At 44.8% G+C, this 10712-nt stretch overlaps 1 protein-coding gene across 3 annotated transcripts in view; it reads right to left on the bottom strand.

The window, feature by feature from the left end:
• CD274 (CD274 molecule) overlaps window positions 1-6721 on the bottom strand; it is a 33236-nt gene extending 26515 nt beyond the window's left edge. For 2 of the 3 annotated variants that reach the window (XM_087886196.1, XM_034410351.3), the window contains exon 1: window positions 4070-6721. The gene's annotated coding sequence lies outside the window, so the exon portion shown is untranslated. The remainder of the gene's footprint in view (window positions 1-4069) is intronic. The other variant, XM_087886197.1, reaches the window with a different exon arrangement.
• Between the last annotated feature and the right edge of the window lie 3991 nt (window positions 6722-10712).

Here is a 10712-nt window from a genome sequence, read left to right as displayed (position 1 = left end):
GCCGGAGCTTTTTTGATAGTCTGAATGTTTAGAGCAGAATTTGTCAACCTTGGCAACTTTAAGATGTGTGGATTTCAACTCCCAGAATTCTGCAGCCAATTGCTGTGTGTCAAGTCTGCACATCTTAAAATTGCCAAGGATGAGAAACACTGGTTTAGGGTCAAAGTTAGTACCTTGAAACTGAATCAGAAAGCAAATTGATAGTCAGCACAGATTGGCAAACAAAAATTCTGAATCTGAATTATCTGCACTTCAGAACCACCTTAAAAGTAGCCCCACCTATAACAGTAATCCATCTTGGAAACATTTAGCACATGGAAGGCTCAGTCAAAGTTTACCTTCTTCTAGAACGGGACTATGATTGTGTGAGAGGATGGCCAAAGTCCACCTGTGACCATTCCAAACTGAATGGTCTGCATGCCGTTGTTGAGCCCCATCATCTTCCAGAGACCAAGTCAGCTGCCTTGATGGAAGGGCAGCTATCAACTCAGTGTTCAGTTCCATGGAATTGGCTGGTGCTGGACCAATGGTGATGGTACTGCCATCTATGCCTCCTGTTTCCATCAGTACTGCTGGTGTCTTAGTTCCGGAGAGATCAAGATATTTCTTCTTGAGTTGTAAGCAGCAGAAGACTTTCTGAGAGGTTATTGGCCTGACAGGAGTGTGGCCTGGATCATAACTCAGATCCAAGGGGACTTGAGCCCCACCTTGGGCCCTATCCAGCACAAGGAGGCACCAGGTCATGTAACTTGACCCTTACAAAGTCATAGTTACCTCCCCAAAAGTGGAAGTAAACATAACTGTGTGTGTACCTTTCTGTGCGGTAAGAGTTGAAACTGATATGTATTACATAAGGACACAGTGGAGGCAATTTGTTTGTCAGAGAACAAAGAAGTGGTAAGAATGGCTGGGGTTGTGTATGAGACTGCTGAGGAAGAGAAGGAACAAAATGTGGAAGTAAAAAGGGATGAGGAGAGAAGAGTGTGTTTGCAAGCATGTACACATGATGTGAGACAGAGGCCACCAGGATGTCCATAGGGTGTTGTCAGAAAAGTAAAAATGCATCGTGTGTGTGTGTGTGTGTGTGTGTGTGTGTGTGTGTGTGTGTGTGAGAGAGAGAGAGAGAGAGAGAGAGAGAGAGAGAGAGAACACATAAAAAAGGCAGCACCTCTATGATCTGCATTTTGACTTTTCTTTAGGCATGTGCTCCAAACATCCCTGGAGGTCACCAATGCCATGAAGCTAGAGGAGGAGAGGCAAACTTGGAGGGAACTTCAGTAGGGAGGGCTCCAGCAGCAACAGAAGTGCCCAGCTCTTCTTCCCCTGAATGAAGGATACCAGCTGGGAGGGACTCAGAACTCAAAAGAGTTACCTCACGGTGAAAGGAAGGAAGGGAGTGTGTACAGACAGGGGTCAGATGAGCTGTGCAAATTCCAAAGAAAACCAAATGAAGGGCAAGGGAGCCGCTGAAGAGAGGCCCTAGAGGGTGCAAGGGGCTCTGGGGAAATTGAGGCAGAGGAAGATAATAAAACACTAAAATTTAACAGTGGTATAAAGCAGGAAAAAAAAAGGGAGCAGGAAACAGAAAAGGTGAAGCGGAATTGGATGGAGACAGACATTCTTAAGGATAATGAAGTGTGTGATTTTACAGTTAAAAAAACCAGAAGCCTAACTACAAGAATGAAGCTATAAACAGTTTGAAGTCAGTTGGAAATAGAGTAAAAAACTGAACTTTAGAAACTGTTGCCAATATCATTGTAATATAAAGCAAAGGACAGATGAATAGAAAATGAAAACTTCAAAAACACAGAGGAGAATAAATTTATGCAAATACAGAGGCAAGGTAAAACTAACAAATCAAAATGCACATTCCGAGTTGTGTTTCTTTCATACACGTTTTTGTAATGAAACATTATTTTTTAGTAGAAGCGAAATGTGTCCTGTCAGATCTGTAACATGCCTAAAATGATCCTGTGACAGATGGACCACAAGTTGTAGACTACTCTCCTGCTCCTCTCTTTTTCCTTTGTTTCTCACTCATATCAGCTATCAAGGAGATCTTAAGAAGCTTAATTTTACTATTTACTTTTATTAATACTATCCAGTATTAATTCTACAAACCCTAAATCTTTTTTGTTCCAACTCCTTTTCTCCTTTCCAACCAATAATACATTTTATTTCAGATTTTATAGTATTCTGTCTCATTCTTGTTTTTGAGTTCTAGTGTCAGAAATGTTTTGATACATTTCTGCATGTATCAAAATCTTCCTTATTATTTTTTCTTCCCGGGGAGATTTCTTCCTTTTTCTAGTACTGTGCATAAACCAACCTGGCTCCTGTTATCACATGAAGCATTAAGTATATTGATTCTTTGCTATGATTCCCTTTTATGATTCCTAGTAGGAATAATTCTGGTTTTAGGTCTATGTTTTGTTCTAATATCTCCTCTAGCCATGCCTGAATTTGGTGCCAGAACTCCCTAGTAAAAATATACTAAATGAAGACAAGGGATATGTATATAAGAACAAAGTAACAATGTATGTTAAATAGTAATTATATTTGTCGTTATGGAAAGAATATGTATGGATATGTTAAGACCAGGAGGGTCACACTGTGTCCAATGTTTATTTAATGTTATTAAATAAAAAACTTTATATATATAAAAAAAGAAGCTTAATTTTATCAGTTCAGACAAGATTATGCTTTCCTGGGACCAGCCATGCATTCCAGTGCCTCTCTCTTCTCATCTGGTCTTGATTATCTGAATTAAATTGGCTAATGATTCAAACTTGGCTCCCTGACATGGATTTTTCCCTAACACTGGCCAACGGTCCTTTCTCCAAGCTGTCAACCAGTTGTAGCTCCATCCAAAACAGATGATATTCTTCCATAAGCTTAAAAACTTCAGCAAACTATATTTTCTGGACTGTTGGCAGTTTTGCTTTCATTCAGTTCCAAATAGGAGTTATAGATTTCTACTGCCTTCCCAGGACTGCATATTGAGGACATCTTGGTCCAATCTCCAAATAAGGCTCTCCAGGTTGATACACAGATATTTAAATAGGATAAACCACTAATCTCTCTCAAATCTCTAAGGTCAGCATAATCAGGCTGGAGAAGAAAAAAAAAACTGACCACAAGTTGGCAAGAAAGAAATACACTGTGGAGTCCTTGCTGTTCTCTGATCCTGTTTTCTTGATACGCTAAACGAGGAGTGTCAAACTCGATTTCACTGAGGGCCTCATCAGGGTTGTGGTTGGTCTTGGGGGGGTGGGCTGGGATGGGGGAGTGGCGTAGATGGGGCATAGCCAGGGTGGCTGTGGCCAGCTTGATGTCGCTCATGTCGGGGAGGCGCCTGTGGTGGCCCGGGGTGAGGTGGGGGCTGGGAAGGTCCATTGTCTCCAGCAGAGGAAGGAGAGACCAGGGCAAGCGCCAAACCCTTGTCCACCAGAGGAGTCTTGCCATTCCTCTCAGGCAGAGGACCCTCGGAAGATGTTGCGGGCTGCCTGGAGCCCTGGACAGTGAAGGTCAAGTACCTAGTCGGCCCTCAAGCTCCCAGGGCATGGGGACCTGTGGTGGGTTGCTCCTGGTTTGCAAGAACTGGTAGTAAAAATTTGTAGTAGTTCGGAGAACCAGTAATAACATTGGCTGGCCACGCCCCCGAACTGGTCCCCGGCCCAGTCACCACTCGCTTACCCCACCCACCTCATCAGTTTTTTTTTTAACTTTTAAAAGCATATTTTCTACAACCTCTTCAGCCGAAAAAATGCTTTTAAAAGTTAAAAAAAAAAAAAGCCTCTGATGATCACGCGGCTCAGCTGGAATCATCAGAGGCTTTTAAAAGCATTTTTTTCTGCAACCTCTTAAGGTTGTAGAAAAAATGCTTTCAAAAGTAAAAAAAAAGTTGGCCACACCCACCCAGTCACATTACCCCCACCACCAAGCCACACCCACAAAATAAGCCACATCCACAGAAGCAGTAGTAAAAAAATTTAGAACCCATCCCTGATGGGGACCCCACAGCCCAGCCCAGCCCTGCTTCCCCAAGGGGGCTCCAGGTTGCACTTACCTTCTCCTCGAGGCTGCTGCTGCTGTGCTCGCTCTCCTTGGCCAGGTTGCTCATGGTGTGTGCAGGAGGGCAAAGTGTGTGGGTCAGAGGGAGCCCCACTCCCTCTCCTTGTGAGGAGACAAAGTAACCAAAGCATCCTCAGAAATAGGATGGGAGACCACGAGGAGAGGTCAGGAAGAGGGGGCAAGAGGATGGCGAAAAGGCAGTAGGGCTGCTGGTGGCTAAGTGCTAAAGCAGGACTTCCCTCAGACCCTCCTCCCTCCTTCTCATTATAATCTCCCTCTCTTCCTTTTTTTCCCCTTTTCTTCTTTTTTCTTCCCTCTTCATTCTTTTCTTTTTTCTTCCTTCCCCTCTTTCCTTTTTTTCCCTTCCTTGCTCTCTTCCCTCCTTCCTTCTTTTTCTTTGTCTTTCCTCTTTCCCTGTCTCCTTTCTGCTTTCCTGTCCCTTCTTGGATGCTCAAATGCAAAAGGGGAAACATTTCTCGATGCCTCCTTGCCTTGTGATCAAATGCCACTTTTGCTAGTACTTTGTGGCCACTTAAAAGACTGAGAACAAAACAGCCTTAATTTATGCCGTGTTTGCATTTAGTCGGGGCGTCCACAGACAACAGTACAGCAAAACTGTTAAAATGGTGGCTGTGATAGTTGATAGAGCTCCTCTGTTTTTTATGTGCAACACCGTTACCATTTAGGAAGTGAGCTAAGTTAGTTGCTATTCTCTTAATACATAATCCTTAAAAGGGCTCTTCTGTAGGGATCCTGCATGGTCTAATTCAGAGGTCCCCAACATTTTTAGCACCAGGGATCGGTTTCACGGAAAACAATTTTTCCATGGATAGGTGTGTGTGTGTGTGTGTGTGTGAGAGAGAGAGAGAGAGAGAGAGGTGTGTTTCAGCAGGTTCGGTCCAGTTCTGGAGAACCGGTATTGGAAATTTTGAGTAGTTCGGAGAACCGGTAGTAAAAATTCTGACTGGCACCACCTCCATCTATTCTCTGCCTCCCAGGTCCCAGCTGATCGGGAGGAAATGGGGATTTTGCAGTAACCTTCTCCTGGATTGGGGAGGGAATGGAGATTTTACAGTATCCTTCCCCTGCCATGCCTACCAAGCCACGCCCATCAAGTCATGCCATGCCTACCAAGCCACGCCCACAGAACCGGTAGTAAAAAAATTTGAAACCCATACTGGTGTGTGTGTGTGTGTTTGTGTGTGACTGAGACTGAGACAAGTGTATAGTTTGGGAAAGAGGCACAAGCAGAAGTGGTAAATTAAATAGTGGGTGGGCCACGCACAGACTAAAATAAGTGTGGGATTCTGACTTAAGGACTGCCACCAGATGATTTTGCTCCAGAAGAAAATCAGAATAAACACATAGGGAACACTTCACTAGAAAGGGCTGTTTTGCTCCAGGAGAAAATCAGAATAAAGACATGGAAAAGTCTTCACCGGAAGAGGGTTTTTTTCTTCTGCTCTGGAAGAAAATTAGAAGACCCAGAGACATCTTCACTGGAAGAGGCTCTCTGCTTCTGCTCCAGAAGAAAACCCCAATCAAAGACCCAGAGAAGCAGAAAGACGGTGAAGAGACCACCACCTGCACTTTTCAATGGTTCAGCACAGTGTTTCCCTTCCAGATTAAACCTGTGACTTTCTACTTCTAAGGAAGTGGGAAGGAAGGTGGGGGAGAAGAGACAATTCTAACTCAGCCTTCCAGCAAAACAAACCGAAGACCCAGCACGTTGGGGAAGTGCTGAAAAAGAAAGGGTTGAAAAAGGCTGAGAAAACCATCGAAAAAGAAAAGATACCCTTGGAGACACAGCACTTAAGAGGGGAGAGGTAGCTTCTCCCCTCCCCCATTCCAAGCCAGGTTGGCACACGCCTGGATTGCAAACTTGGAAAGCTGCAAGGAAGAAAGGAGCATGAACCTTGTTGGGGTGCCAGGACGGGGAGAGGAGGAAAGTGAGGAAAAAGAGGAGAAGAGATAGCAGGAGGAAGTGCTGAAAAAACCATTTAAAAAACCAAACCAACTCGGCATAGCACAATGCCTCTTTGCAAAGTAACCCAAAGCATGCAGTCGCCTCAGTTTGCAAAGGCTTGGACCAAGCAGTGAAAGTCTTTTAAATAAATACACACACAAACACACACCCTAAACCAAACTATGAAAAGCAGGCAGGATGTTGCCAAACCACATGAGGCATCCTCAAGCATCAAAACAAAAGCAAAAAAACTCCAGCTGAAGTGCAACGGATCCCAGCCGTCTTTAAGCGGTGCAAACGAGAGAGGGATTCCCTTGGAGACGCAGCAATTAAGGTGAAAGGTAGCTTCTCCCTGCCCCTATTTGCGCTCTGAGAAAAAGGCATCCACACACACACATACCTTGGTGGGGTCCCCCTCCAATGAGGCCTTGGGGGAGCCCCCAGTTACAAGTTGGGCTACTGCGTGCTTGTCTTGCAAACATGGAGAGGTGCATGAAGGGAGCGTGAGTGCCAGGAGAGGGAAAGGGAAAAAGTGAGGAAGAAGAGGAGGAGGAAGAAGACGACGTAGCTGGAGGAAGAGGAAGCAGGACCAGGAAAAGGAGGAGGAGGCAAAAGCAGACATAGCAGAAGGAGCAACACTGCCCCTGGCCCTGGAGCACTTGTGGGCGCCGGCCTCACTGTCTGAGGGCAGGAACGAAGCCTTCAACTGAATGAAGCCCTCGCAACCACGTTCGGCTCGCCGCGCTGGGGGAGGAATGAGACGCCATTGTCCTGCGGGGTGTGTGCAAATGGAGCGCTTGAAAATGGAGCGATCTTTGAGGGCAATCCCACTGCTGCACTTCAGATTTCTTCAGCTCGCATGGAGCTGGGGCACCCAAGCTGCTGGTGGCGACAGGAGCCATCTGAGCAGCCATGATCCCCCCTCCTCAGCCAGCCAGCCCAACTTACTCCCTGGCTGGTTGGCCAGCCGGCACAAATCCTCACCACTTTCCTCCTTCCTGCTCAAGCAGTGGCGGGCTCCGCGGGACAACGGGTCTCATTTCTCTCCCGGCACGGCAAGCTCTGGCATGTTGGATGCAGGTGTGAGGGCTTTGCTCAATTGAAGGCTTTATTCCTGCCCTCAAACAGTAAGGCCGGCGCACATGAGCAAGCAGCCCACCTGGGCCACGGACAGCATTGGTTTCTGCACCTGGGTCTTAGATACGACCCACCCTGGAGCTAGTGAGAGACACCGCCCTGCTGCCTTGGCCCTGCCCCGTGTGTGCACACAGGAGGCAGCGGGCATGCGAGCACTGGTATCCTGGGTGAAAGAGAAGCACTCAGAATGCCATCAGCCTGTGGGGCAAGATGGTTTCTGGGGCCATGAGGCCCTGGACACATTCGCTGCCTCCTATGCGTGCGCTCAGGGGGAGGGGCAGGGGCGGCCCCCCCGCCAGCTCCAGAGCGGCCCTGTGGATCTAAGGGTGGCTGTGTTCCAGCCCGGATGGCCACCACCAGGTTGTATATTTGCTCCTGGTCAGCCTCAGGCTGGCTGAGGCGCCACGGGCCACTCCTTCACTGTTTCCAGGGCAGCCCTATGGGCCAGATATAACCATATTGTGGGCCGGATCTGGCCCGCGGGCCTTGAGTTTGACACCACTACACTAAACAGTGTTTATTGAACAGCAACTTAATGTTGTATAGACACAACTGGCTGGTGAATTCTGGGAGCTGATGACCAAACATCTTAAGGTTGCCAAATTTGAAAAAAAGTTATTAAATATATCTTTTTCTTACAAACTAGCAGCTATCTAGGTTTTCCAATCCAGTTAAAGTAGTTTTGTTCTAGTTTATACAGGTATATAGCAGCGGTGAAATCCACTTACCTTTTGCTACCAGTTTGGGAACGGGAGTGCACAGGAGCATGCACACTCTGCATGTGCATGCCTCTTCTCCGCAAAGAGTTTAAAATGGGACTTAATGATGTACTGGCAGGTCGGCGGAGCTTCCTGCCACTGGCGCTACCGGTTTGCATGAGCCAGATAGATATGTCCGGATATCACCACTGGTATCTAGCAATAGCAATAGTACTATTGCTATTGCCCCATGGTGCTTTACAGCTCTCTCTGGGCAGTTAACAATGTCAGCATATTGCCTCCATCAATCTGGGTTATTATTTTACTGACCTTGGAAGGATGGACGGCTGAGTCAACCATGAGCCTGTCAGGATCAAACTCCAGATTGTGGGCAGAGTAAACCTGCAATACCGCACTCTAACCACTTTGCCACCATTAATCTTAATTCTTTTTAAACAGGAAGCAGTCATACTTTATTTTGCATTAAACAAGTTTTGAATCAAATTAGGATGTTTACTGGTTACCTAAGTTACTGGTTCACAAAAGTTGGTCAAAGATGGATAATTTTCACAATGCACAGATCCTTTTGAGAGTTTCACACAATGTTGGTGGTGGTACCCTGTGCTTTAGTGTTATGACTAAGAGAGGAAATATGAATATAGGAGCAAAGGCAGGATATTTAGCTGAGGCATGCCAGTAATTGCTGGATTAACAAACCGTTCAGGTATATCTAATCACAATTATATGCAAACTTCAGCTGCCCTAATAGCTGCAGGGTGCTGGACTCTAGAAAAGCAATAGCACCGCCTGGTGTGCAATAGATATAAAGCATCTTACAAAGGCCAATCAAAGTTGTCTTGCACAGATCATATTTACATAAAGCATAAGATTAAAAATATGCTTGGAGGTCTTCCTGTTCTACATTCAAATAATAATCTGCAAGGGGCTGCTAATCAATAGAGACAGGGCAAAGAGTGGGTGGAGCTTCTTTTTTTTCTCCCTGTTTTCTTCCTTACCAAATATAGTTTCTTTGGGCTTTCTGCTTTGACATAATGTCACAATTTATGTCATAATTTGTACAGGGAAACGTTGCAGTCTGTGTACACCTTTGAACTCATTGTTATACCCTCAGGCCCAAACTTAAATGAAATTAGATATATTAATACATTTTGAATGGGGGCGAAATTAAATGCAATCAATGAGATTTTTACTTGGATGTCAATATTGCCTGGATTATCCAAAATTGTGAGAATCAGATCTGAATTTTTATATGTATTAATTGAGACAATATGGGTCTTTCTTGAATCGTCTGCTCTTTCAGTCAGAAAACTGTTGTCCTACAATCTGGGGGACAAGGCTCTTTTTTGGGCCTCCTATTTGAATTGGCAAAAATAGAGCCAGCCAATTCTAAAACATTTCATTCTTTGGTAAAGTGACTAAATTAGTGGACCAGCAAAATGCAGCAGTCATAGTATACTTGGATTTCAGTAAGGCATTTGACAAAGTAGACCACAACCTATTTCTTGGTTAGCTAAAAAAATATATGCGATAGACAGTATTACCACCAGATGGATTTATAATTGGCTGACAAACTGCACTCAATGTGTAGTCCTTAATAGAACCACATCTACATGGAGGGAAGTATGATGTGGGGTACCCCCACAGTTCCGTTTTAGGCCACATACTCTTCAACATCTTCATAAATGATTTAGATGAAGGAATAGGAGAGAAACTCATCAAATTTGTAGATGACACTAAATTGACAGGAATAGCAACACCCCAGAAGCAACGCTCTACTCAAGATCCAGATGGATCTCTACAGACTTGAACACTTGATTCTATCTAAGAAAATGAAGTGCAATGCAGAAAAAAGTAAGGTTTTACACATAGACAAGAAAAAAAAACAAATGTACAGGTGCAGATTAGGTAAAAACTTGGCTCAATAGCAGTATCTCTGAGAGGGATCGTAGAGTCCTAGTGAACAGTCATTTAAATTTGAGCCAGCAGTATGTGGCAGCAGACAAAAAAGCCAATCTAATCCTAGATTGCGTTAACAGAGGAATAAAATCAAGATCATGTGAAGTATTAGTTCCACTTTATAAAGCTTTAGTAAGACCACATTTAGAATACTGCATCCAGTTTTGGTCACCATATTATAAAAAAGATGTTGAGACTCTGGAAAAAGTGCAGAAATGATGTATAGGTAGCTGGAGGCTAAAACATATGAAGAAGGTTGCAGGAATTGGGTATGTCTAGTCTAGTGAAAAGAAGAACTAGGGGTAACATAACAGCAGTGTTCCAATATTTGAGGGGCTGCCACAAAGAGGAGATCAACCTATTTTCCAAAGCACCAGAAGACAAGATAAGAAACAATAGATGGAAACTAATCAAGGAGAGAAGCAACCTAGAACTAAGGAAAAATTTCATAACAGTGAGAACTATTAACCAGTGGAACAGCTTGCCTTCAGAAGTTGTAGGTGCTCCATCACTGAAGACTTCCAAGAAGACACTGGACAGCCACTTGTCTGCTTGAGCCGGAGCTGGACTAGAAGACCTCCAAGACCCTTTCCAACTCTGTTATTATGTTAGACTTTGGTCACCCCTTACCATATCAGGTTTTTTAAAAAAAAAATCTGGGGCCAAGTGAGAAGGCAGAAAAGTCTTTCACATATATTTTTTTTCTGGGGAGTTACTTCCATCTCTTGCTACAAGCCTGGCCGTGGCCGGAGATGCCCTCGACACTTGTCGACACCACAATGGTCGGCTTTGGCCATTGACGCGGGTTTCTCTTCCAGCCCGTTAAGAGAGGGCCAGGCTTCGACCGCAAGGGCGTCGCC

This window comes from Pantherophis guttatus, chromosome 2, assembly GCF_059756535.1.
Source record: "Pantherophis guttatus breed Tessera chromosome 2, ASM5975653v1, whole genome shotgun sequence".
Taxonomy (NCBI): Eukaryota; Metazoa; Chordata; class Lepidosauria; order Squamata; family Colubridae; genus Pantherophis; species Pantherophis guttatus.
The sequence above is the reverse complement of the archived record's forward strand: the minus strand, read 5'-3'. Positions and strand labels throughout refer to the sequence as shown.